The sequence below is a fragment of the Neofelis nebulosa genome, chromosome 14, assembly GCF_028018385.1.
Source record: "Neofelis nebulosa isolate mNeoNeb1 chromosome 14, mNeoNeb1.pri, whole genome shotgun sequence".
NCBI classification, from domain to species: Eukaryota; Metazoa; Chordata; class Mammalia; order Carnivora; family Felidae; genus Neofelis; species Neofelis nebulosa.
The window spans coordinates 70,506,207-70,534,193 of NC_080795.1; the positions used below are offsets into that span (position 1 = coordinate 70,506,207).

The 27,987-nt window shown below is 48.8% G+C and overlaps 1 long non-coding RNA gene across 1 annotated transcript in view; it reads left to right on the forward strand.

Moving 5' to 3' along the window:
- The window catches only part of LOC131494627 (uncharacterized), a 371,492-nt gene that overhangs the window by 237,684 nt on the left and 105,821 nt on the right, over positions 1–27,987 (forward strand). Inside the window, exons 4-10 of the long non-coding RNA XR_009253501.1 lie at positions 200–366; positions 8,501–8,932; positions 15,852–16,098; positions 17,329–17,414; positions 20,177–20,408; positions 21,093–21,401; positions 24,582–25,867. This is a non-coding gene — a long non-coding RNA (uncharacterized LOC131494627). The remainder of the gene's footprint in view (positions 1–199; positions 367–8,500; positions 8,933–15,851; positions 16,099–17,328; positions 17,415–20,176; positions 20,409–21,092; positions 21,402–24,581; positions 25,868–27,987) is intronic.

Below are 27,987 nucleotides of genomic sequence, written 5' to 3' on the forward strand. Positions count from 1 at the left end.
CTCAACTGACTGAGCCACCCAGGTGTCTGTGTGTATATGTATATATATATATCATATATATATATATATATATATATATATGATATATATATCATATATGAAAAGAAAATCATATATATGTGATATATATATGTGATATATATATGATATATATATCATATATGAAAAAAAATCATATATATGTGATTTTTTTTTTCAGGTGAGAGAACTGCTACTCAGGGATGTTAAGTAACTCAGCAGAGGTCACACAGCTAAGTGACACAGAGGAGCGTCCCAAGTGGTGAAGACCATTTTCCATCACTGCTGTCCTCCACGAGCCTGTGTCTGGAATGGGACCTGTCTTTGCGCTCATGAACAGGTTGGATGGTAAGGGTCCTCTTCTCTTCTCTCTCTGTCTTTATCTCTGGCATTTTTAACGCTGGCTTCTTCTCTTAGGAAGACCAGAAAACACTTGACAGAGGGGAGAGGCCCAGCAGTGACACTGACCCAGAGAGAATTGAATCCCTGTGCCCAGTGACTAGAGGACACATTGAACTGGACAGAGGAGCCTAGCACATTGCCACGTTTCCCCCATGTAGGAGAACACCCACCCCCTCCCACCCCTCACCCGTAACACGTGATACGTGAGCAGGATTTGGTCACTGCTGAGCTGTCTTCATTTAACGTGGCTTTGACAGAATAGTTGGTCCTGAAATTGTATTTTCCATTAAACTTCTTGTTGAACCGCCTTGGTTTTGAAAGGATTCCATTAGGATGGATAATTATGTAGTAGTTGCTACAAGGAGATACATGCTCTCAGTTTCCGCTCTTAAGTGATTCAAATCAAATGCTTTTCCTTTTCCTCCCCAGAGTTGGGTGTGACCATCTTCCTCATACGATAGGCTTTTCGTGAGTTATTTTTGGAAATCCAAATCAAAACAGCAATTTTGGCGGAGGCCATTTCTAGCCTAGCAGAGTAAGCCATATGTACCGATAAAAACAGCCAAAGAGTCGGTGCCTTTAAAAAGCACCGAAACCATCTCCCTCTGTGGGGTGAAATTTTGGGAACCACAGACTATCTTTTGTGCTGTCACATATTCCGTTGTGAACTCTAACTAAAGTCAAAAACGATTGAAATTCCTTTGAAATTGCCAAAGTTTTGCCCATTTGGAAACCATTGTCATCATCACTGTGTTCAAGATGGCAGGCCTTGACAGAATTTTGCCGAGGACTCTGTTTCAGCCTCTGAATCTCCCCTGGAACACAGAAATCCCTGTACTGTTTCCTTCCGTCCCCACAGCACATGTCACCTGCCTCATGACATGAACCAAGCAGACAATCTTTCCTCTCACCCGGGAGTGGGAGGTGCTCAAGTAGCAGGTTGGGTATGGAGGTACATGAGTAAAGCCCTATTTTTCTCTTTTTGTAAAAAATCAGTCATTTATTACACAAAGAGTAAATGAATATTATCACCTTGAAAAAAAAAAAAAGCTTTTCAAATAAAACTAAAGTTCTTTTTAATCACTGGGTCCCTATCCTTGTTTCTTTATCAACTCCACTTGGGTTGTTTCTTGGGGGCACATGCTTGTAGACATTTCTAATGTATTTATGTGCATGTGCACACACATAACTGTTTTTGTAGCCCTTGATAAACCAGTCACTTGCCTTTTCCCACTCATCAATATACCCAAGAGTGCTATCCATGGCAGCTGCCTTATTCTTTGTAACTGCCACCCAGTTTTATTACATCGTATGGATATACCTTTTATTTGGATCAAATAAATAAATTCTTTTTTTTCCCTTTTTTAAATGTTTTATTTATTTTTAAGAGAGAGAGAGAGAGAGACAGAGAGTGAGTGGGGGAGGGGCAGAGAGAGAGGGAGACACAGAATCCGAAGCAGGCTCCAGGCTCTGAGTTATCAGCACAGAGCCCGATGCGGGGCTCAAACTCACAAACCGCGAGATCATGACCTGAACCAAAGTCAGATGCCTAACCGACTGAGCCACCCAGGCACCCCAAATAAATAAATTCATCATCTGCTTTCATGAGCGCTACAGTTTGGGATCCCTTATGTACATGTCGAGAAACTAACCGTGTCCACTGCTATATCTTTTGGTAGCTACAACACATTTCATGAAAATCAGTCAGCTGCCTTGCAGATTATGCCAGACCAGTAGACGGAATCATGTGAAATGCTAAGGATTGCCAGAGGGACCTGAATTCCCTTGCCTGCAGAAGCTAGGGAAGTGCACGGGGCGTGGGGAGTTGCACAGGTCTCTGTAGCGAGTGATGTGAGATACAGTGTTGGCTATGATGGTGGCCCACTGAATTTCCTTGGGCAGGTCATTGCCTCTCCTTGGACTTGTTTTTTCTCATCTGCACAATGGGCTCAGTGAGCCTTTCTCAGCTATTAGACTCTGATTTATAGGGCTTACACACACCTGCCCCAGGTTTCCTATGTAGAACATATTAGCTTACTCTTTACTGTGTGTCAAGATGGGGAAGAGGCAATTTTAAAATACATTGGAGGGGCTCCTGGGTGGCTCAGTCAGTTAAGCATCCGGCTTCGGCTCAGGTCATGATCTCACGGTTTGTGAGTTTGAGCCCCGTGTCGGGCTCAGAGCCTGGAGCCTGCTTTGGACTCTGTGTCTCCCTCTCTCTCTGCCCCTCTCCTGCTCATGCTCTGTCTCTCATAAATAAATAAACATTAAAAAAAATTTTTTTAATACTTTAAAATACGTTTGAAGTTTCAAGTGATTAAATATACTTTGTTATATTTTCATTGAAATAGATTTACAAAATTTTAAATAGAGATTTAGCCCAGAGCTTTTAGCTGAGTAGAAGTCACAGAGTCCATAATGTCCTGCCTTTGGATCTTACTCTTCTTTCCTATTACTTTATGATCCAATTAAAATGGATACTCTTGTCCCCTTTGCTTTGTGTGATCTTTTGGTTCTAAGCAAGGGAGCATGGGGTTGGGGAAGGAGACTGTGGGCCCCTGAGCTCTCCCTCCAGGCTTGTCTAGTTCTTAGACAAGTCACTAACCTTCTCTGGGTTTCCATCTGTTAATACTATGACTTCAAATTAGCCAAATAGCCACCAAAAAAGAAAGTTAAAAACCACACTCGCTCGTGTTTCTCTGGCGTTTCTGAGCTGCGTCACCTGCACCTCGTTCATCTTGTGAACTGACCAAAAAGACCACCAAAACCCCTCAGATCACCTTTTCACATGAGACTTGTGCAGCCGCCCTCGCTCCCAGTAAAGACCCTCAGTGGGCTCCAAGGGAGGCCCAGAGGAGGTTCTGCGCGGTCATGATTCAGAGGTAGAGTTTCCCGCCTGGGCCCTGAAGCTTGCGTTGACGTGTACCCCTGCTTCGAGACGCAGGACACGAGGGTCTGACTCACACACAGGTGGGTTTCCCTGGTGGTCCCAGCCAGGCTTTCCCACACGGGGTGACGGTTCTGGCCCCTTGTTTTGGCATGACACACGGGCCTGGAGGCAGTGTGATAGTGCAGGGGAAAGGTCGTGGTAAGAGGGTGTAAAACCGTGTGGGTGCCGTGGCCCCGCAAGGTCTCTGTGGGGGTCAGCTTTCCTGCTGTTTTCCACCCTCTGTGAGCTGCTGTTTCTGATTCCCTTGTGTGTAGGCTGGTACCAGTCTGGGGGACTCTTCCCCCGAAAGCTTCTGGGGCAGGGAACTTGAGCAGCCTCCCCTTCCTACCCTGCTCCATCTTTTTTTAAATTTTTTTTTAATGTTTATTTTTGAGTGAGAGAGTGAGAGCGAGAGAGAGAACATGAGCGGGGGAGGGGCCGAGAGAGAGAGGGAGACGCAGCATCCAAAGCAGGCTCCAGACTCTGAGCTGTCAGCACAGAGCCCGAGGCGGGGTTTGAACCCATGAGCCCACAAGATCATGACCCAAGCTGAAGTCAGACGCTTAACCGACGGGGCCACCCAGCCGCCGAGCCCTGCCCCATCTAAGAGAGGGAATGAGACCCCGTAGGAGGTGCTCAAGCCCTCCCTTCCCTTTTCCCTGGAAAACAATTTTATAGGCTCCGAATCTGTGGCAGTTGCCAAAAGCCTACCATAAATGTAGTTCACATTAACCAAAATGAAACAAAAAGGCAATGCGGTGAATGGAGAGACAACCATCAGCGTGATACTTATCTGAAACCAGAGGGTAAAGGAACTGAGGGCCCCATCCATTTACCAGCCCTCACTCCCTGCAAAGTTGTCAGCCCATCTCACCCCCACCTCCATTTCAATACAATACTTGCAAATCCGCTTTGCATTGTTACAGATACCTGCAGAGTAAGTCACATTGTCTCTTGTCTGTTTGATCCACTGCCAAGTGATCAATATAGTTTTAATTCACAGCCTGGAAATTTTAAGAATGACTCAACCTGACCTATGATTCACAGATACTTGATCTGAAATGCTTGATGTTGTGGGGCTGGGGTGGGAGGTACAATCAGAAGTAAATTTCCTGACCCTAAAAAGTCAGCTTAAGTGGGGGGTGCCTGGGTGGCTCAGACGGTCGAACATCCGACTCTTGATCTTGGCTCAGGTCATGATCTCACGGTTCGTGGGTTCGAGCCCCATGTCGGGCGATGCGCTGGCAGAGTGGAGCCTGTTTGGGATCCTTTCTCTCTCTCTCTCTCTCTCTCTCTCTCTCTCTCTCTCTCTCTTTCTCCCTCAAAATAAATAAATAAACATTAAAAGTAAAAGCATAAGTGAAGAAGCATGGGGAGGTAGTTATCTTGCAGGTTGTAGGGCTGGTTCCCGCCTTCCGGAGAGGCAGTGTGTTGAGACAGCTTAGGGGAACCACATGCTGAGTCCCAGTTTATGCTGGTTTTTATACAGTTAGTGGGCTTTTCCACCATTTAAAGGTATTTAGTGTGGAAATATGGGATTCTGGGGAGACTGGACCAGAAGTTCTTAAGGTCCGAGGTTTGATTTTATTTAGAAGTGCCTCCTCCCGACCTGTGCCTGGCTTCTGGTAAACAGTTAGTAAATAAAGGCTTGCTGTGTGGGTGAGTGAGTGAGTGAGTGAGTAAGATTCTTAACCTTCTCTCTTGGTCTCTGAATTTCTGCTTCCCATATATCTTTGTATGCTCGGCATCTGAATTTCTGTTTCCCACATATCTTTGTGTGCTCGGCATCCCAGGGTGACTATACTGTCTCTAAATAGTATCTTTTTGACTAAGCCCCAGCTTCAGATGGCAAGTGCTTTGGATGAATGTCTGCAACCCCAGCTGTGTAGCAATGTGACTTTCAGTGAGTTACCCAAATGACTTACAATTTATCCAAGTACTAAGAACACCGACCAGCTCTTGTCATTTCTCCCCTTGCTAAACGATTCATAGACCTTTAAATATATTTAAATAAATGTACATGTTTAAAATATTAGAAGAAATTGGAAAAAGAAGGAAAAAAGCTATCCATAATCTCATGGCCCCAGATAGCGTGAGAACAATTGCATTATCAAGGTGCTGGAAGCCATTTGTGTTGTTTTATACAAAGTTTTTCCCACAGTTATCTTAGGAAGCTCTTACTTTTTTCCCCATGGGCATTTTTCTGCAAGCATTGTCTGTGTTACTTCCGAACACTTTCAACTACCGTTTTTTAATTTGCTTTTATCCATGTGGGTGCTGGGGAGCAACTTCAGGCTGCTTACTCTTTTCCCTTCTGTAAATGAAGTTTTCCTTCTAGTACGTCCTGTATCTCAAGAGAATCTCAGAAGTGGAATCCTTGGATCAAAAGATATGAAAGTTGTTAAACTTTATCTATCTGCCTAGCAATATAGATACAGATATTTAAATTAATAGACTTACTGGAGCGCCTGGGTGGCTCAGTTGGTTGAGCATCGGACTTCAGCTCAGGTCCTGAATTCACCGTTCATGAGTTCGGGCCCCGCGTCGGGCTCTGTGCTGACAGCTCAGGGCCTGGAGCCTGCTTCGGATTCTGTGCCTCCCTCTCTCTCTCTCTGCCTCTCCCCCACTCACGCTCTGTCTCTCTCTGCTTCTCAAAAATAAAGAAAACTAATAAAAAATTCATTCATTCATTCATTCATTCATTCATTAATAAACTTACTAAGTTTTATTTATTTGAGTAATCCCTATACTAAGTAATCCCTTAAGCTCGAACTCACCACCCTAGGACCAAGAGTTGTGTGCTCTTCTGACTGAGACAGCCAGGTGCCCCAATAGACTTTATTATTTTTTTTTAATATTTTTTAAATTTATTATTATTATTTTTTTATTTTTGTGTGAGAGAGAGAGTGAGCACAAGCAGGGGAGGGACAGAGAGAGAAAGACACAGAATCCGAAGCAGGCTCCAGGCTCTAAGCTGTTCACGCAGAGCCCTACCCAGGGCTTGACCCCATGAACTATGATGTCGTGAACTGAGCTGAAGTCAGATGCTCAACCGACTAAGCCACCCAGGCACCCCAACAGACTATTTCTGGGAGAAATTTTAGGTTTTTAAAAAATCGAGTAGAAAGTAGAGTGTTCCTGTATACCAACCCTCTGCCCCCACCATATTGTTAACATCTTGCGTTCATGTGGTACATTCGCTACAACTTATGACCCAATATTAATACATTATGATGAATGAAAGGCCATACTTTACATTCAGGGTCCACTCTTTCCGTTGCATGGTTCTGTGGATTTTTGAGCAGTGCAAAACGTCACGTACCCACCATGACATGGTCATGCAGAAGAGTTGTGCCATCCTAAAAATCCTCTGTGCTCCACCTGTCCATCTGTCCCTCCTTCCTCCCAAACCCCTGGCAGCCTCACTGATCTTTGACTGCCTCCGTAGTTTTGCCTTTTCCGGAATGTCATACGGTTTCACTCATACAGTATGTAGCCTTTTCTGTTAGGCGTTTTTCACTCAGTAAATATGCATTTAAGTCCCCTCCATGTCTTTATGTGGCTTGATGCTTCATTTCTTTTTAGTGCTGAATAATTTCCTTTGTCTGGATGTAGCACAGTTTTTGTATCTATTTACCTCCTAAAGGGTACCTTGGTTGCTTCCAAGTTTTAGCAATTAGAAGTGAAGCTGGTATACACATTTGTGTGCAGGTTTCTTCGTTCTTCTTTTTTGAATTTTATTTTAACGTTATTTATTTATTAAAGAGCGGCAGGACAGAGAGAGAGAGAGAGGGAGACACAGAATCTGAAACAGGCTCCAGGCTCTGAGCTGTCGGCACAGAGCCCGACGCGGGGCTTGAACTCTGGAATGGGGAGATCATGACCTAGGCCGAAGCCAGACACCTAACCAACTGAGCCACCCAGGTGTCCTGTTGCGTGCAGGGTTTTGAGAGGGCATAAGTTTCAACTCATTTGGGTAGATCCCAGGAACATGATCGCTGCATCCCATAGTAAGGCTATTGTTGCCTTGTAAGAAATTGCCAAAGCTTTATTTTTTCACATTTATTCAGCACTTTTAGTTATAATGCCACTAACACAGTTAATCCTCCAAATAGCCCCTGGGTTGGGAGTTATTAGCTTCTCCTTCTGGTTAGCATCCTCCAGTTGTATTGCTGAAAGGAACTCTGAAGACCTCTGGACCTCTGCATGTCCTGAGAACAACTGTTGTGCTTTGTAGATGGTGGACCCGTATTTTGAGTGGCCAGGACCTGGATCACTAAATTCAAGCAAGGCAAACATCAGGGCTTTGAAACCACACTCAGTGTTACAGTGAACACCTTCTCCTTACTTTCAAGTCCACCCGCTAGTCAGTACCACCACGTCAGCCAGGGATGCCCCAAGTGGTATTTCATTCGAGGACAAGCACGTTGTGTCTGCAGAGTCTCATGGCATTAAGATAGCAACAGCAATAATAAGGGACAACACTGATAACAGCCAGGAATTATCGATGGCTTAGTGTTGTCAGGTTCTTTACATGTATTAATTCATTTACCCTCATAGCCACCCTCAGGTTAGGTACCATTGCTAACCACAATGGCGGCTTCTCAGAGATAAGAAGTTCGAGGCTTAGGGAGGCTGGCTAAGTTTCCCAAGCTTCCACAACTATTAGCGATAAAGCCAAATGTGTGCCCATCCGTTCTTGACTCCACTCAACAACGTACTACACCATGGTTAAGAGCTGGTGACTTAGTCTGCCGGATCGAGGTTAATATTCTGGGTCTACCATTTCACTAGTCACGTAGTCTTGACTTTGCGACTTTGAGCTGCCGTGTGCCCATGTGGAAGGGGGAGAGGAAAACCCACTGTGGCAAATGGTATGCGTTGTCTCCTCAATAGCCATCGCCTCCCCACTGCATAGAACTGTGATATGTGGAGGTGGTATGGAAGAGGGCCCGGGCCTCAGGGAAGATGGTTTCCAATCCCAGCTGAATGAGATGAATCAAAATTGGTATAAACCAGATATGGGAATGGCAGGCAAGGTCTAATTTTGTGAGGGGAAATGTGCTAGGGAGTGGGCAACTTTCCAACTAAGAAGACAAAGTGCCCCACAAAGGAGGCTCGTTCTTATCTTTTTCTCCTGCCTGGATCTAGGGTAAGATACCTGGAGGTGTAGCAGCCATCTTGCAAGCATGAGGAGACAAGTCAACAGAATGAAATGCCAGAGCAGATAAGACAGAAAAAGCCTGGATCTTTGATAGCACGGTTGAGCTGTTCCACCAGCCCAAGACAGGAGTCTACATCCAGACTGTCTGTTATCGAAACAATGGCCGCTTCTTTACGTCACTCCAGGTTGTCTTTCATTTGCAGCGGAAAACGTTTCGAATGGATACCCAGACTTCCGCCAAAGCACAGCCAGTGTCGGGCTGTGTTGGGCTAGTACCGTGGTTAAGAGCCGAAATTCCAGAGGCAGAAGTCCCAGGTTCCAATCTCGGCTCCACCATTACTAGGTATAGGGCCTGGGCAAGTCATTTAGCTCTTCCGTGACTCACTGGCCTTGTCTGCAAAATGCTCAGCAAAGGTGTGGTGAGTATTGAATGAAGGATAATGGTCGTTCTTAACCTCATGTGACTAAATATTTTATACAATGATTAGAACACTGCCTGGCCCATAGTGTCTATGTACCTGTTTATCCAAAAGAAAAAAGAAAGGAAGAGATGAAAAAAGAAAAGAAGAGGGAAAAAAAAAAAAAGAAAAGAGAAAAGAAGGGAAACCATTATTATAGGCCTGGGTTTGGATCTTGATCTAACCATCTGGCCACTTGTGTTGAAACAGACTCTTGACCCTTTCACCACTGAGTCTCATGGAGCATGAAACTCCCCCTAAAGTCTGTCTCAAAGCAGCCCCAGTGGTGGTTTCTTTTTGACAGAAAGGGCCCCTTAGAGAACTGACTTGTGCAGGAGGAGAGGCTGTGGCCACAAAGTCGTGTCATGAAGCGAATGACCAAAATACCCAAACTTGCCCATGCAAATGGGTGTGATCTCCCCGACAGCCCTTTTAGAAGGCTCTAGACTTTCTCGAACTCCTTTTTGAAAGGGTCTTTCCAGCCAGTGGCTTATTCTTTTGAACCTCATATCTTGCAGGGGCAGGGCGGGCGAGGTGGGAAGGAAGGGGTGATGCCTGCTTTCCAGGCCCTTCCTTCTCTGCCACGAGGATGAGACAGACCCCTGCCTGGCGTGTGAGGGAGCTGGCTTGCCCTGGGTCTCTCCCACTTTCCACCACACACATTGCCACCCTCTGTAGAGATCAGGGTTGAATTTGGGCACGGGCTAAATGTTTCTTGGAAACATCTTTTGTGAGGTTAAAAAATCAATTGGTAGATGTGTCCATTAGCAAATCCGGTGATATCTTCCTTCAAAATGTGTGTCCATTTCACCCCTTCTCATCCCCTCTTCCGGTGACTTTATAGACCAGGCTGCCTCCCCCTTCTGCCTGGACCACTGCAGTAGCCTGCCTCCAAACGGGCCTGGCTTCTATCCTCCCCTCCCTCCTCTCTCAGCAGCCAGGGAGATCTTTTCAAAATGTAACCCAAATCCTGGGACTCACCTGCTCAAAACCCTTCAGTGGAGTCCCACCCCACCTAGAATAAAATCCAGAATTCCTCTTGTGCCCTATACGGCCCTCCCTGCGTGGATCCTAGGCCCTCGCTTTCTTCCTTTTCTCCTTGCTCACTCCACTCTCCGCACTGGTCTTCTTGCTATAGACCAAACATATCTAAGCGCAGGCTGGCTTCAGGGCCTTAGCACGGAATGGTCCCCTTTTCTGGAACATTCTTTCCCCTGGATACCTGGCTCATTTCCTCACTGCATTCAGATCTCCATTCAGATGTCAACTCCCAGGGAGACCGTCTCTGACCATCCTCCCCCACTACAGTATCCCCCAGGCCCCACTTGCTGTCATTCTCCATAGTTCTCATGTCTTGCTGACATTATTACAGATTTGGTGACTTTTTGCATCTCCCAGCAGAATACAAGCCCTGTGAGGAAAGTATGTTGTTTTGTTCATTCAGATATTCCCAGGCCCCAGAATATTCTGCAGCTGGTGCTCAGTAAATATTAAACTAGGCAAGGCCTTTTGGGGGTGGAAACAAGGTATATCTGACAAAGTCCTAAGCCTGATGTCTCTTGTAAACTCGCGAAGCCGGCTCTGCACCTGCTTCTCGGAAAGCTACAGACAGGTTCCGAACAGCGGGAACAACACTGGGTCGGTAATTAACGTCCCCAAGGGAACCCCCCTGGACGCACAGGTGACTGGATGACTCCACCCACATTTGTCTTAGCATCGTCTCCCTCGCATCTGGCTCCTGTTCCCTTCTTGTGCTTCTGGGCACCAGACAAGCAGTGTCACGTTTTGGTGTCTGTACCAGTCAGGCGATGGTTCTCCTCTGTGATGGTTCGAAAACAACGGGGCCCCGTTTCTTGACATTCTCCCCATTGAAAGGCGGGATCTACGTCCTTTCCTGGAGTCCTGTCATGGCTCCAGGCAGCGGAGCCGCAAAGGCTCACGCAGCTCCCTCCAGATCTCCTTACTCGCTCCGCGGGAAGCACCGAGGCCGGGGTGCTGAAGAGTCCAAGTGCTGGTGCTCTGGCGTGTGGTCTCAGCTGAGCTCTCAGCCCCCAGCGCTGGCCAACAGCCACACAAACTGCCATTTTGGACGTTTAGACCTTTTGCACTTTCAGATGACCACAGCCCGGCTGACATCTGACTACAAGGGGAGGGGAAACCCCAAGTTACGACTGCCCAGCCCAGCCCTTCCCAAATTCCTGACCATAAGCTCATGAGCGGCCTAAAGCGATGGTGTTTTCTGATGCTGAGTTGTGCGATAATTGGAACTCAGCAGAACCCCGCCCGCACTCTCTCCCCCCGTACTAAGCACTATGAGCGAATGTTTCTTTAACACCCTGGTCGTCTGATTTCTCACGTGTAAGTTAGGGGTGACCATCTACATTCATGTGGTTGTTGTAGAGCAGAAGCGGGTTTTGTTGCAAACCTAGTCTGGTTCCCAGCACATGCTCTATTTCCTCAAATCTGAGATGCTAACAGTTGCACGACTCCCTGTTAATTTACGTGTCATTAAGAGAGGAAGAAATGCCTTCAATTAAACGACTGAGCGCCACTTGTCGGATGCATCCATATTTGGGGAAGGTGAAATTTGAAAAGACGTGTGTCTGGGGATCTTTGGTTCCAAGAATCACACACGCCTAGGTAAGCCCAGGCACAGAATTAGATCCCCAAGTTTGAGTTTGGGCGGAATGAGAGGAAAGCTTGAAGCGAATGTGCCTTCTTCGGAAAGTCTCCAACCTGTCATCCTGCTTGACACGAGAAAACACAAAGACCAGTAGAGGTACCCTTGTGGTCCAGGCACAAACTGTCTTCCCCAGGCTGCTCTCAAATGGGAGAGTCCAAATGCTATCGGTCACAGTTATTCAGCAAAAACATATTTTGCACGAGGGATGAAGTCAGATCCCCAGTTTTGGCTGTAAGAGGATAAGCTGTTTGTTAGTGGAAGGCTCATCTCTAGTAATAGTAACAGACTGAGCCCCATTTCTCTCCAGGTTTTGAGTCTTTTTTCTTTTCTTTTCTTTTCTTTTCTTTTCTTTTCTTTTCTTTTTTTTCTTTCTTCCTTTTTTTTTTTTTTTTTGGACATGAACTAGTAGTGCCTTGTGAGATGCCATCCAGTGAGCAAAAGGGGTCTGGGCAGGGGGCAGAATGATGGCAGAGGGGACTCAGACTACATCTAAGGGAGCAGACACGTTAAGCGTCAGCATGCTAGCGGGCTTGAGGCTTAGCCTTCATACGGAATGCCCCATTTGGCCAGTACAGCCTTCATTTGCAAGGTGAGCCCCCTTCAGGACCAGAGAGGTTAAGTCTCTTGCTCAAAGTCACACGGCGTTAGTAGGTCAGCAATCCATCAGACACAGAGCTTGTGCTCTTAACCACATTGCTCTGCCGATCAGGGTGTTTCCAAGAATGCAGACGTGAGTTCACATGAGACTCCAGCCAGCCCAGTGCTCAGCACGGCTGTCTTTCCGGTCTCACTTAACAGAATTCCTTTTCTGTACCTTCTTTCTTTTGCCAATGTGAGTTTTCCACCGATCAGGTTCTTCTTACCTCCTCTTCTCCTTGGTGAAAACCAAAATGTCTTCCAAGGTCCAGCTGACATGAGGCATCTTAACCTTTGTTCCTACGGGGTGAGTCCGGCACCTTGCTCCTAGGGCAGTTTGGCTGGACCTCCTGGAGGTGCTGGTGTGGTGTTTCTGTGGGTCGCTCCTCTTAGACTGGAAGTTTCCTGAGGCTCTAGGGTTAGACCTGAGTCTGAATCCCCCCTCTACAGCTTACGACCTGAGTCCTTGGACAAGTTTCTTTGCTTTCCTGGGCTTTAATTTTTGTATCTATGAAAGGTGATAACTTACTTCTCAAGGTTGTCCTGAACATGAAGTGCGTTTGCTTAGATCACACGATAAGCGCCCTAGACTGTCTGTTACTACATGTGAGGTTCTTGTTCAGTGTCTTTGTGCATCATCGCATCTCGTCCTCACAACCACCCTCTGAGGTAGGTTCTTTCACTCTCGTCCCCACTGTACAGATGAGGAAGCTGAGGTAAAACCACGTCCCCCTGGCCCCACAGCTAGAAGATGACAAAACCAGACTCGACTCTTGCCTCTGAAACCTGCTCTCTGGATGGGACCCCATTGGAAACCTTATGTGGACGGAGTTCTGAGGAGGTTTTGTCACCAACCAGCCCCTTGGGGTGTGCTTTAATTAAGGTCTTAATTTCCCACTCCTTCCTATCTAGGAGACCTTGATCCTGACTTACAGGAGAAGAATGCTCCAACCAGCTTTGTCTTGGCGAAATGTTTACATACTGCCCATTCCTGCCAATAACAGCTTCCCTCACCTTCTGGCTCTCGCGGGTGGTGGATTATCAGCACCATAATTGCCCATTTATATCATGAGCTAAAAACATGGGTCAGGTTTTTGGCCTTCAAAAGCTCAAGCAAACCCCTAAGTGAAATTCAGATCCCACTTCATTCTCCAATCCAAGGATGTCACGGCCACTGTCATCATGTACCTCGAATGACTTGGCTGGTTGAGTTCCTTTCTGGTTGACTGTATTGCCAATGTCACGGGCACCCCCTAAAATGCAGGCAAAAGAAAGCAGGCATTTCTGATATGTTGTTTTCATGTTTTCCTCAAGGGGCGTCAGTTAAAGTCCCTGAACAAAATAAACTTCATTTTGTTTGCCATAGAATATTCTGAATGAATAGAGTGAGATCCATCATCCAGGGGTCTGATGCTGGGCAGGCCCTTGAGAAGATTGGGCTCCTCAGAGGAGAAAGTGGGGCAGGGGTGGGTGGGTGCAATCCATTTGGCAGCAAGGCAGAGATCTTCCTGTTTGAAGATGGATCTGGAAAAAGCCGAGGGGCTCAGAGGGTGCTCCCAGGTTGAATCGCAGTCCCAGCTCATTGTGCAGACCAGACAGCCAGTGCCGTGCTTGGGACAGCAGCCATGACGTTGGCCTCCCCTGTTCATGGCAGCACAGGGATTGAAACTGTGGTGGAGGAAGATACCAGGGCAGAAATTATTCAGGACGTGCCCCGTGTCAAGCACTGGGAGAGTCTCCTCAAACATTTGGGGGATTTTCCCTGTATCGACTCATGCTGACTTCTGATTTATTCCCGTTGTCCTCTCTGAGTGATGGGTGACTTCAGTCCGTTGAAATGTATAAGAGACCTATTTTATGGCCGAGCATAGGGTCTGTCGTAGATAATGCTGTGTGTGCACTTGAGAGGATGTGTCCTCTGCAGGTTTGGATGCTCCATAGATGTTATTTGTGAAGGTCCGGGACTGTGCCCGGGAGTGGACGGTGTTCATTCTGCAATGCTCCCGGGGGAAGGGCAAGGGCATACGTCCAAGGAGCTGAGAAGGCACAGCCAGGCTCTGACCCTGGGAGGCAGACACTGTACCAGCTTGTTCTCCAAGTGGCCCGACTAAGAAGAAAAGGCTGAGAGCCCTAGAGGGACCTCTGAGGTCAGGAGAAGATGGCTAGAGATTTGCTCAAGGGCGGGGAATTAACCCATGGAAGGGAGCGGAGCAACCGTGCGCCCTTGAAACTCTCTCTCCCACGGCCTCTCTCTTCCCTGCACGCGTTCAGCAAACATCCGTCCGAGACTTGATCTTCATAGTTGCTGTGCTAGGCTGCGGGATAAAGGACTCAACATTGCCCCTGCCCTCCCAGAATCTGCAGGGTGCTAGGGATGCAGATAATTAACGGGCAACCTTGCCAAGCAGGGTGGGGGGCGTAGCTGGAAAAGTGCATACCTATCAGAGTATAGTCATTCCTGCCTACCTTCTCCCTCTCTCTTTCTCAGTGACACAGATTCGCAGATAAATGAGAATTTCCACAGGGAAGGTAAAAGATGAAGGAAACATGGTCCTATCTGTAAACCTATTTAGGAAATAATTTCACGAAGGGCAGGAAACTTGTGAGTTCAGAGAGCCTGGCATGCCAGGACCAAAGAGAGAGCTTTGAAACTTGTGTGTGTGTGTGTGTGTGTGTGTGTGTGTGTGTGTGTGTGTGCACATGCCCACACTGGACCCTTTTTTACAAACTGGAGAAGATCTGGGTGCCTTTGGAGAATACTGCTTTTTTTTTTTTTTTTTTAGTTTATTTTTATTTATTTTGAGAGAGACAGAGACAGCATGACTGGGGGAGGGGCAGAGAGTGAGAGGGGAGAGAGGGAATCCCAAGCAGGCCGCACACTGCCGGTGCAGAGCCCAATGCGGGCCTTGAACTCACTGATCATGAGTTCATGACCTGAGCTGAAGCCAGATTCCAGGCGCTCTAAGAATAAAGCTTTTAGAATACCTATGGTACAACACTCAGGATGACAAAGGAAAACAATGATGTTAAAATGCAGCTCCATGCAGGGATCTCCATCGCCCACGCCCCTTTCTGGGAGAGGGGGGCCTGGAGGTTTCTGGAGTAGCGGAGAGAGATTTTCAGGCAAGAAAGAAAATTCTTTCTACAGTTTGGTAATTCTGTATTTACGGAACTAGCCATCTCCAAGACTCAGATGGCTTTCCCCCCTTTTCCATTTCCCTTCTTGTCCCCCCGGATGGAGGAGGGTGGGAAGTTAAAGGCTGACTTTGATGGGAGGGAGGGAAGCCTGAGGCTGGGTGGTCAGAGAATGTGTTTCTTTGGTAGCCTTTGGGTAACTTGTTAGGTTTTTCTACCCTATTTGAGAGTTTACTGAATAGAGAGGACACCCCGGGAGGGGAGGGTGACCCTGTATGGGAGCTGAAGAGAAGCCTGAGGTTAGGGAGGACCCACGCTCTACTCTGGCAGAGGCTGTGGGCCCCATGAGACCCGACACATTATGGAGGAACTACTGGCAACCGCTTTGCTTATACCCTGCACCCCCCATCCTTATTACCACCCTAGGACCCAAGGCTCCACATTTTACCCATGAGACAACACTGAGCAGAGTTAATCCGAAATCACGCAGCTCCAGCTAGAAGCGGGAGAGCTGAGATCTGACTCCACGTAATCCCAGGCTCTGAGACCCTCGTTGCCACTGCACCATGTCCAGCTGCCTGCCGACAGCGTGGAGACCTTGGGTGCGGCTCCTGGAATCAGGTTGCCTGGGTTCCTATCCCAGCTCAACTGTCGAACGGCATGATGATCCAAGGTGAGTTCCTGACCCTGACATTCCCCATCTCTGAAATGGGATGGTTTTATCACCTTACTCGGGGACTTTTGCTGATGACTTCAGAGATAATGCACCTAAAGCTTTGAGCACGCGAGCCTGACGTGTCCGTGCTCGTGAGAGTTGGTTGCTGTGGTTATTATTAGCCCAGCAGGATAAGGAGCAATGTTCGGGGTGCCCTGGGGTGCGGTCGCCCCTCTGTTTACTCCTCCGGCTGGCAGGCGGTCAGGGGTTTGTTTTTCTGGTACGAAGGTTGTCCTCGTGTTCCGGAGTGACCCGGCAGGGCTGAGATTGTCATACAACCCCGCATGCCCGGCCAAGTTCAGCGCTCGCCTTGGCAGCCTGCACGGCCTGTGCCACTGTGGTCGAGGGAACCGCTCGTCTTCAGGCTGTTTCTCACTTTGGAGAAGCCTGACCTTCGCTCAGAATGATCCTCTATTCCCACGTCACACAGTGGCCCGCTCACCCACTCCCTCCCAAAGCACGACATTTGTTACTCCCCAGGGAGGCAATAAGGTCGCGGCGCCTTCAAGACCCTTGTTTTTCCTTCATCTCTTCCTCTGCCCTCCTAACTCTACCCCCCACTGGTGTTTCTCAGACACCGGAGAAACACGGTGCCATGAGGACCGGGAGGCAGCAAAGAACAGGGCCCCTGGCCTCCTACAGCCAGGGCATCGCTGCTCCAAGCTTCAAGTTCCTTGTCGGCAGAGAACATAGCACGTGGTTTATGTGTACAAACCTTTAAAAATAGATACAACCTTTCATCAGGTTGGGAGACTTGAATGGTTCAATAGGAAAACCCAGGCGAACATATCACAAGCTCTCCTCTTGCTGAGCCCGTGCCTGCCTTCCAGCCAGGTGGTGGCCGCTACTGCCTCGGGCTTCGGGCCGCCCCCACCTCACCTGTCGGGGCTGCAGGGAGGGGCTCAGCGGCTCAGCCTTGCTCCCAGCCCCCAGGGGGCTGCAGACTGAGAGCCTCAGGCTCTGGCCATTGCTGAATTGTCACAGCAGAGCGGATGGCCCCCAGGAGTCCCCAGCGCCCTGCAGCTCATCCCGTCTTCTGGGCAGGGGCCTCAGGCCTTCCTCTGGCCAACCCATCCCCCTTCCCCAGGGGCTGTGGCGCCTTTTGCGAAGCTGGTAGGTCCCTTGCCCTCCACACAACCTTCTATCTCCCCACTTTGGACCTTGTCCTTTCTGTTTCTTGCTGCCCAGGTGCCCATCTCTGATGGCTAAAATGCGGCTCGGCCCAAAGGACCCCTCCCTGAGCTTCACCCGCTGGCCCCGCATCTGGAACAATTGTGCGTATTTTTCAACCTTAAAAATCCACTTTTCAGGGGCGCCTGGGTGGCGCAGTCGGTTAAGCGTCCGACTTCAGCCAGGTCACGATCTCGCGGTCCGTGAGTTCGAGCCCCGCGTCGGGCTCTGGGCTGATGGCTCAGAGCCTGGAGCCTGTTTCCGCTTCTGTGTCTCCCTCTCTCTCTGCCCCTCCCCGTTCATGCTCTGTCTCTCTCTCTGTCCCAAAAAAATAAAAAAAATAAAAAAAAAAAAAAAAAAAAAAAAATCCACTTTTCAGCCTTCTCGTTTTACGTATGTGACTTATTTGTTGCCACGCTCCATAAGGAAAGGTCTTACCCCCACCAGGCTCAGGCAGCTGGGAAAATGGAATGAATGTGGGCTTCTCTCTGCACCTCTGTTCTCCCATCTGTGAAATGGGAATGACCATTGTAAGTCGCCAGCCTTCTTAAGAGTTGTCATAAGGCTTAAAAGAGGCTCTTGACGTGAACATCTCCTACCTCATGGTCCTGAACATTTAAAAAGATCAGTGAATGAATGATTGATCGAATGATCGAATGAATGAATGAATGCCTTTATGGTTCTGTTTGCAATTGTCAAAAACAGATAGACTTTTGCTATCATCCGTACTGTCCTTAGGAATTCTGTACTTGTGGCTTGGAAACCTAGGTTCCGGGTTAGACTCCTGAGTCACCCACTTAAGGATGTGATCCAGGCATGAACTGAATCTTCCCACACTGCAGTGACATCATGTAGGACAGGGGTCAGTAAACTATGACCTGTGGGCGACCTCCAACCCACTGCTGCTTTTGTACAGCCCAGAAACTAAAAATGGTTGTTATGTTTTCAAATGTTGTTTACATTTAAAACTTTACATGTTTGCATGTACATTTGATTTAATTTAATTTATATATTTTTAACTTTTTTTTTTTAATTTTTATTTTTGAGAGACAGAGATACAGCACGAGTTGGGGAGGGGCAGAGAGAGAGGGAGACACAGAATCTGAAACTGGCTCCAGGCTCTGAGCTGTCAGCACAGAGCCGGACGCAGGGCTCGAACCCACAAACTGTGAGATCGTGACCTGAGCCGAACTTGGATGCTTAACCGACTGAGCCACCCAGACGCCCCTCATTTTTACATTTGAAAAATAAAAACTCAAAAGAATAATGCTATTTCCTAACACATGAGAACTATGGGAAATTCAGAGTATCTACAGATGGAATTTTTTTCTTTTTTCAACTTTTTTTTTTTTTTATTTATTTTTGGGACAGAGAGAGACAGAGCATGAACGGGGGAGGGGCAGAGAGAGAGGGAGACACAGAATCGGAAACAGGCTCCAGGCTCCGAGCCATCAGCCCAGAGCCTGACGCGGGGCTCGAACTCACGGACCGCGAGATCGTGACCTGGCTGAAGTCGGACGCTTAACCGACTGCGCCACCCAGGCGCCCCTCTACAGATGGAATTTTATTGACAGCCCGCCATGCTCGTTCCTTGATGAATTGTCTCTATGGCGACAGGGGGTGCATACCTCGCTTGCACTCTCTAAGGCACAGTTGAGTAGGTGTGACAGACACCACATGGCCCACAACTCACAATTTTTTACTACCCAGCCCTTTACAAAAAGACTTTGCCCAATCCCTGGTCTGTGAGACAGGAGCAACGCTGTATACCCACCCCTCTGTGTGGATGAAGTGTTCAATTCAAGTGCCTAGCACCAAGCGGAAACTCTAGAAAAGTCTATCCCTCCTCTCTCTCCCTTTCCCATCTTCATTCCTTTCCACAGAGAGCTCTTTTATTTCAGGGTCCAAGCCACATAAAACCATAAAAAGAGGACGGCAGGCCGGCTCCCACCATGCCCTGCGCAGACGGGCCTTCAGACAGCAGGGCTGTGTTCATCGGCTCTGTCCCCTGGCCCTCGGCCGCCCTGGCCAGGCCAGTCTGTGCGGCTGCTGAGGGTGGGGCCCCGTCAGAGCCCCCCTGTGTCCTCAGGGACGTCTGGGCCATCGTGTAGGGGTGCCCTAGGGAGCTGCCTCTCTTGCATTTACCAGAGGCTGGTGGTTTCCACCCCATCGTTTCTGCTTTGGGGCATTTCTGGAAGCTGGGCCAGTGCCCCACAATAGGTGCCCACAGCCACACGTTAGCTCAGCTCGGGAAGAGTGCTTAGCAGATGCAGCCTCTGGGCTGGAATCCAGGGTCTTGGTCCCAAACTGCAGGATGGCACAAAGTCGTGGCCAGACCCGAGGTTTGGGATCTGGTCTGGAAGCCCAGCTCTGCTCCTCACAAGCTCTGGGATGTCCCCCCTGGGCTTTTTTCCTTCCTCTGGAAAGTTGGGGTGATGGTTTCTCCTGGGGAGGGGCATAGACAGGGTTTTCATCATGTAAGCAGGGTTTTGCCTTTTTCTGCACTGAAACCCTATGCCGAGAACAGCGGCTGGCCTGTGGTGAGCACACAGCAAACACCTGTTATTGAAAAGACATCCACTCAAAAGAGAGAAAGTATGTGGAGTGCCTGTCGCATCATCGGCTCGCATGAAATAGTCACACTGCTGTGTCTGCTCTGAACCAGGAATCAGCACGCTACAGCCCACAAGCCAAATCTGGCCCACTGCCTGATGTTGTAAATAAAGTTTTATTGGAACGCGGCCACACCCATTCACTTACCTGTTGTCCAGAGCCGATCTCCCGCAGCAGCGATGGAGCTCCATCGTTGTGAGAGAAACCTGTGGCCTTGCGAAAGCTAAACTACATCCTATCTGGCTTTTTACAGAAAATCCTCGTGGCCCCTGCTCTGAACGTTGAGGCCACCCTGTCCGCTGGATTTCATTTCCCCCCGATTGCAGGCGTGTGGGCAGTTACAAGTTGAAAACCAGCAGCCAGCTTCAAATACATTTTCTTCATGCCCTCTCTGAAGTACTTCGTTTTTCCTTTGACACCTTAATTCTGCCACGCTATTGCAGCATGCTCAGAATAGACTTCTCAATGCCCTGCGGCTCTCACGGGTAAGGTGGTGTTACTCTCATTTCTGGGTAAGAAGAAAAACTCAAGCCACCCGTCAATTGCTGGTGTATTCATTAGGGATCGGCCACGTGTCCTGCAATGAGTCTAGGCCTCCTCACAGGAGGAGAGTGAAGATAAAATAAGGATAATGTGCTAGATACAACTTACTACTTGGTTCCAAGGGATGAAGTGCTGGCCGGGAGCCAAAGGAAGGTCACTGTGTCTGGGGCACAGAGTGCATAGGTTTTTCATTGTTGTGAATGGAGGGACCTTGGACACCTTCACTATGGCGTCATAATAACAAGTGACCTTCACTTGAGTCAATTTCCAATCTGTAAAATGGCAACAATGATACTTCACCACATCAGGTTGTTCTGAAGACTAAATGAGATCAAGCGCCTGAAACATAGTAACTACTCAGCTATTTTTATAATAAGTCCTTTATTTCTCAGTTTGGGAGAGAGATAGTCAACAGCTTTTTGCTACATGTTGCCGCTCCCTTAGATGGTCAGGGCCCACGGTTAGGAGCCTCTTACAACCTTGATTTTGGGGGTGGTGAGAAGGATCTTCCTGGGTACCACGTACTAAGGGCTCCCTGTCCACGGTGCCAGCTGAGCAAGGCGGGGTCATTGTCTAGTTACCACTTCATGGTCAGCAGATCTTTTTCTTCCTTTCCCTCTACAAAGACAGAATAACAGGCTTCCAGGTCCCTATGCCCCAAGGAAGAGACTGACCAGGAACCCATGAAGGCTGGGTTCAATGAGACAAGTACATCCTTGCAAGTAAAGGTGCAGGAAGTCAGCCAGGACTTCCAGGCGTGGAGCCTGGTCATTTCTGTCTTGTTCGTGGCTTAGAACAGCGCCTGGAACATGGTAAATGGTTCATAAATGTTGGGGAGGATAAACAGTCCCCTCTTCTGAATGTCACACTGCCTGCTGTCCTCAGAGGCTCTGGCTTCCTGTGTCTCTTAGACTGTGATGCCATGATGCCAACAGGTGAGGTCCAAGCTCAGAGTGAGAGCACACAGCAGCCCTGCCTGGCCCTCCCCGTGTCCCTGGTCCTACCACATTTCCTCTGCATCACCTGTCCAGGCTTCTCATCACTGAGTCTGCTGTTCCCCCTGTGCCCAGGGCTCTTCCCACCATTGTCCCTAGCCCAGCCCTGTAAGGTACAGGAAACCAGCCAACAGGACCCTGGCCCCAGCCACATCTGGATCTCCAGGCTCAATCTCCATCTATACCGGGGAATGTGAAATTACAGTCTGCAGGCCAGATCTGGTCAGTGGTCAGTTTTTGTAAGGACCTTGGACTGAGAATGGTGTTTACATTTCCAAAGGGTTGAAAATTTTAAAAAGAATGCACAACAGAGACTATATGGCTGACGAAGCCCAAAACACTGACTCTCTGGTCCTTTATGGAAAAGGCTTGCTGACTCCTGGCCCAGATAGTCGTCTGATACACTAGCCGGGAGGACCAACTGTGTGAACCAGGCCCCATGTCAGGGCTTCAGGCTCGGAGTTATTTCATGCCACTTACCAACCCCGAGGCAGGTGGGGTTCTCATCCCTTGTAGAGATGGGGGAAATTGAGGCATAAGAGGTTAATTCACTTGCCTGAGAATCTAAATAAATGGCAGAGCCAGGATTCAAACCCAGATGGGCAGGTTTTTTAATCATGGTGCCATTTTTCTTCTGGACACTGCCTAGCACAAGCTTTAGGACTCGCCCATACTCTGTCCCATTCCGGACCACTTGTCGCAGAGATGAACTTCAGAAAACACCTCCCTCTGCCAGCATGAGTTTCTGTCTTCCTCTGACCCACAGTCAGTGACCAGGTGTTTGGTACCCCCGCCTCCTCTCCCCTCCCGGCCACCCCCAAGACAGTTCATCTCCTGTGTGGCTGACAAGGCTGTGCTGCCTCTGTCTGCCCCATGCAGTGGCCTGGAACCCTATTCTGTCCTGCTCCCTGAGTCCTGACGCTTTTCCATGAGCTGGATCTGAAGCTGTTCCCACTGAGTCTCTCTTCCTGGGGCATCCCTGTGCCCTCTTGTCTCTGCTTCCTTCCACCCATCTTGTCCCTCCCATGAGGAACTGGATTCATGGCCTCGGGTCAAGAGTGCACACGTGGGAGGTGCAGTTAACTCCTGGTACTGGGCCTGGACCCTTTGTAGCCCAAGGACTGCAGCTGAGATCCTCCCCTCCTGGGAGAAAGGGGAGAAGAAGCCCCTGGGTTCAGAGTAACATGGAGGACAGCCCAGAGGTGGGGTTGCAACCCAGGGGAAACATTGCACTTCAGGGCTGTGCAGGTGGAGTGGTGCCTTTCGATCAACAGTCTAAGCGCAGGGGCACAGGAGGGGTAAGAATGGAAAGACAGCTGCCAGGAGGAACAGAGAGCTTCTCAAATCACCCCCAGCCGGTCTCCTCCCCACAGCACCAGCCCGGCTTTGACAAAACCCGCCCTTCCGGTAGTAGTCCCTCCACCTTGGCTGGAAATCACTGTGTGCAGAGTGAAGACAGCGGCCATCTTCTAGTGTGACCATGGACAGGTTACTTAGCGCTCTGTACGTTACATTCCTCTTTTTTTTCAGGTGGTGATGGTGGTAAGTACGTGGTAGGGTCTTATTCATAGATCACATGCTCCTGGCACTTAGTAGGTGCTGAGTGTGAGAATGACTCCCCCGGGGGATGCTGAATTGTGAGCTCTTCCCAGGTCATCCTGGGAAGGATGCTCTCAAGAACGCTCTGCAATTGAGGATGTACAGGAGGCCCCTAGGTCAAGGCTGGCAGGAGAGGCCTCTCAAGGGCCCGACCAACATGCTGTGTTTCTCCTGCTGAGGCTGAAGAGGCAGACACTCTCCAGACTGGAGAGTCTCGCCAGCGTCTCAGACTTCTGATTCCCCTGGCTTCGTGTCCACCTTTCTGTGGTCTTCTCCATCCTTGGTAATGACAACGCCAACTCTTCAGTCGCTCAGCCTTGGAGTCAGCTGACCTTGGTCTCCCCATCACTCACCTATCCTATCCAGATCATCAGCAAACCATACCCAGAATATCATGCCCTCTCACCACCCCAAAGCCCCTACCTGGGTCCCAGCCGCCATCACTTCTTGCCTGCATTAGTACGACAGCGCTTGACGGGTCTCTGCGTCTGCCCTTTGCCCCTCTACAATCTGTTCTCACAGCAACAGCCAGAGTCACCCTTGGAAATCAAGCTGGGGCACATGACCTTTCTGCTCCAACCCCCCCCGCAGGCTTCCCATCCTGTTCAGAGTAAAAGCCACGGGCCTTGCAACGGTCTGGGAGGCCCATGTGAACCAGCCCCGCTACCCTGACCGTGCCCTCGTTCCTTCTGTCCTGTTCATCCCACCTGCCATCCTGCCCCTGCCCTCTCGCAGACACTCGAGCTCTGCTCAACAGCTTGCTCTTGCTGGACTCCCTCATCACCGCTCACTCCCTTAGCTCTTCCGGGCCTTTGTTCTGGCCTTACCACCTCAGCCAGGCCTCCCCTGGCCACTATTTCACATTCACCGTCGTACCCCCCCCCCCCACCACTCTGCAACTCTCATTCTTCTCTTTCCTGCCTTTATTTTTCTCCGTTGTTCTTGGCACCTTGTACCGTGCCTCATGATTGTGTGAGTTGATCCATTAGTGCCCCTTATCTCGCTGGAGATTCAATTCCAGGGTGGGGGGAGCAGGGATTTCTGTCTTAGCCCCCACTGAGAACCCCACCTGTGACATGGTAGCACTCTGTAAATATTTGTGGAATGAATGAATGACCTTAGACCAAAGACAGCCGGCACAGAAAATAAACCTCTATTTCAAGCAAAAGCCTTTTGGTTTTATTTATTTATATATATATATATATATGTATATATATATATATATATATATATATACACACACACACACATATATGTATGTGTGTATATATACACACACACACACATATATGTATGTGTGTATATATACACACACATACATATATATATGTAAATATATATATGATAAAATATATGTGTTTTATATATTTATATATGGCTGAAAGTTTCAAGCATGTATATCATATATAGACATAGCATGTATATCAAGATATATATAAAAAGTTCGTGTGTGTATATATATCTCTCAAAGACCAAAATATATTTTATATATATAACCGAAGTGCCATGTTTTTTGCAAAGGAGGACACTTTCTGGCTTCCCTGGCTGCCTGCCAAGATGCACTCAAGCCGTGATGTACAGTCAACGGGGTACTTTTCGCCTCTGGTTTTCCAGAGTGGAGAGCACATCATTGCCAGGAAGTTTCTGCCTCACTCTTAGTTCCCCAGGGTGGCCTGCCAGTCACCGGCGTGGTACCTCAAACAATGGAGATGCAGGGGCCGTGATTCCCTGCCTGTATGTCAAGGTCTTCGACGCCCACTTGCGCATGAGCTGGAAGAGGCGTGCCGGTCTCAGAGCGTGAAGAGCTGGCGAAGTCCCCACAGTTTCTCTCTGTCTCCTGGACCCACTTTCCCCTCTTCACAGTGGCTTCTTTGTGTCCCCCAAGGGGCCATCTCCTGCCCCTCCAGCTCATCTCCAGCTCGTGGCTTTGCTGACTCCTCACCTACCTGTGCTGTTTTCTGTACTGCATAGAACTGGGTCCTCCAGGAAGACATATTGGAGTCCTGACCCACAGCAACTGTGAGTGTGACCTTATTTGAAAATAGGGTCTGTGCGGACATAATCCAGTTTAGATGAAGTCATTCTGGATCAAGATGGCCTCCAATCCAGTCATGGTGTCTTTGTAAGAGAGATGGACAGATGGGGAGAAGGCCGTGTGAAGGCAGGGGCAGACATGGGTGGGGAAGCTTCTGCAAGCCATGTGGTGTGTAAGGTTGCTGGCCCACCACAAAGGCTAGGGGAGGCCAGGAAGGACCTTGCCTTTCAGGTGTCAGAGGGAGCATGGCCCCATGGACACCTTGATTCAAGACCTTCATCCTCCGGAACTGCGACAGAATAAAGTTCTATGGTTTTAAGCCTCCCAGTCTGTGGAGCTTTGGCCACCCCAGGAGACCCACACACTCCCCTCCACCCTTCAGTCTCCTCCTCAGTGTCACCTCTTTGTTGAGTTACCCACCCGGGGCACATTTTACCATTCTTCCATCAGGTGCTTATTACCGTGTGTGATTCTGTTTTGCAAGCTTCCCCTGGTGCTCATAAGCCCTCTGCCGTGTCCATATTGCTCCCTGCGTGTCCTCAGTCTCTAATACAGCATCTGCACACACTGGGTGGGCAATAAAGTATTTGTAGGATGCATGCATTGCAGTCCAGGGGAATCTTCCAGACTTACAGAATTAGTTCGTGTCATAGAATCTCCAGTCAGAAGATGACCCTGGGTACTTCCCCTAGAAATCCTCAAAGTGCAATTATTCAAATCGAGTTGTTCAACCCAAGTCAGTTGCAGTAAAACAAGAGAGACTTGAGAGTCGGTGAGTACTTTCCCAGCTAGGGTCTGTTCTCACTGCTTAGCCTGAATGTGTTTTCCTGCCAAGAATCAAAAATGAGTTTAACCAGGGGGTTAGCAACACCTTAAATAGGAGAAACACCTCCAAAAATACAAGCTCTTTCGCACTTACCCTCCTCCTCAACCTCCCTCCCAGCCGCCCATCACCGGGACCTCCCAGTCTTGTCTCCGAGCCCTATTTCAGACCTCTCCAAATCCTGTGGTATTTTCCCTTCTTGGGCTTTAGATGGAGATGTCTGGTAGGTGCTTTTAGGTGGTTCTAGAATTGACATCTCTTCCGAGACTTGTCTGGCCCATGAACTTGGAGGCTTGGCCTCTAATGAATTCAGAATGGCCTTTACTGAGCGCCTACAATGTGCCGGCTGTGCACAGCAGGGAAGTTTTACAGTCTGTAGCCTCCTTTCCTTTCCATGTAATCTGTTCCAGAAATCTATGTTTGCCATGAAGTGATCTCACTTCAGAGCTATTTTACTGATGAGGTAACTGAAACTCAGAAAGGTTAAGTAATTTGCCTAAGATCACACAGTCAGTGGTAGAGCCCTTTTCAAACCCGGGTCTGTCTGACTTCCAAGCTAGTGGGGTTTGTGTTTTTTCCTCTAAATTTACAAACGATGAAAGTGACCCTAGTCAGAAATTGCGTCATTGATAGCAAGGAGTTTTATTTTATAAGGATTCGGCTGTGCCTGGGACTGTGGTATCAAGGGTTATCCAGGAGCCTGTTGGGAGGGGTTTATGGACCTGGGACCCTTGATAGGCGCTCAGGACGCTCCACTGACCTGCCAAGCACTCTGGCTGGGGGGGTCATCTGCTCCCAGCACTCTACTTCCTGACTCTGGGCATTAGACTGGCCATTTCTCTCCTCCAGCCTCGGTTTCCCCAACCGTAAAATTAAAACTCAGATTCAGTGATCTTTGAGCAGCTGTCCTGCCCTGATAACCTAGGACGTTAGCACCCTGGGGCTGCAGCCACCATTCTCCCATGTCCCTCCAAATCAAACCTTCCACTTATTCCTGGAGCCCATGGTCTAGTCATCCATGCAGGTCCCTGCGGTCAGAGGCCCCCCCTTCCCCATCTCTCCCCACTCCTGCAGTTCACAGCCTCTTCTTTCCTGGAGCCAGTCCTGCTGGGACAGGTTTCTTCACCTCCCTGTTCTCCTCTAAAACCTACCTCATTGGCTCATTGTGAGGATGACCCAAAACGAAGCCAGAACCAGCGTCCACGGCTTTCTAGGGGCCGAGCTGTGTGGCATTGGCCCAGAGGCAGACTCTGGAGCTCGGCAGATGTGCTCAAATCTTGGCCATGACACTTACCCTTTACCAGCTGTGGGGGTATGCGCAAGTTGCTTTACTTCTCTGTGCCTTAATTTTGTTTTTTTTTTTTTAAGCTTACTTATTTATTTTGAGAGAGAGCAAGAGTGAGCGAGCTTGGGGAGGGTCAGAGAGAGAGGGGGAGAGAGAGAGAATCCCAAGCAGGCTTTGTACTGTCAGCACAGAGCCTACTGCAGGACTTGAACTCACAAGCTATGGGATCATGATCTGACCCCAAATTAAGAGTCGGACGCTTAACTGACTGAGCCACCCAGGCGCCCTCAGGTTTTTCTTTTGTAAAGTGCAAACCCATCTACTGGCTTGTTATGAGGGTTGAAAGTGTTCATATTTGTAAAGCACATGAAATAGTGGGGGCCACATGGCGAGTGTTATCTCAGAGTTGGCCATCGTTATTAGGTCAACTGATTCTCAAATGAGCCTGATGTAGGAGTGCTCTTCCTATCCTCATTTTATAAACGGGGAAGGTGAGTAACTTTGCCAAGGCCCTGACCCCATGTTGGCTAGCAGGGTCATAGCCTTCAGCTATTCTGGCTGGCAGAAATGGGGGGTGGGGGGGTGGGTAGGTTCTCCGAGTGAGTTGAATGGTCTGCCATAGCGGTCTTGAAATTCTGAATACTTGTATCTGAATTTGTGCTTGGGACGTAAAGTCCTGCCTCCTATCACCTTCTTGCCTCCTCGGATGGGTTCCTGGCTGTCCCCTCCCTTCCCTTGCCACCTCTGGCACCTACCCTCTGCTCCTGCTGGGGACTGGGGTCCA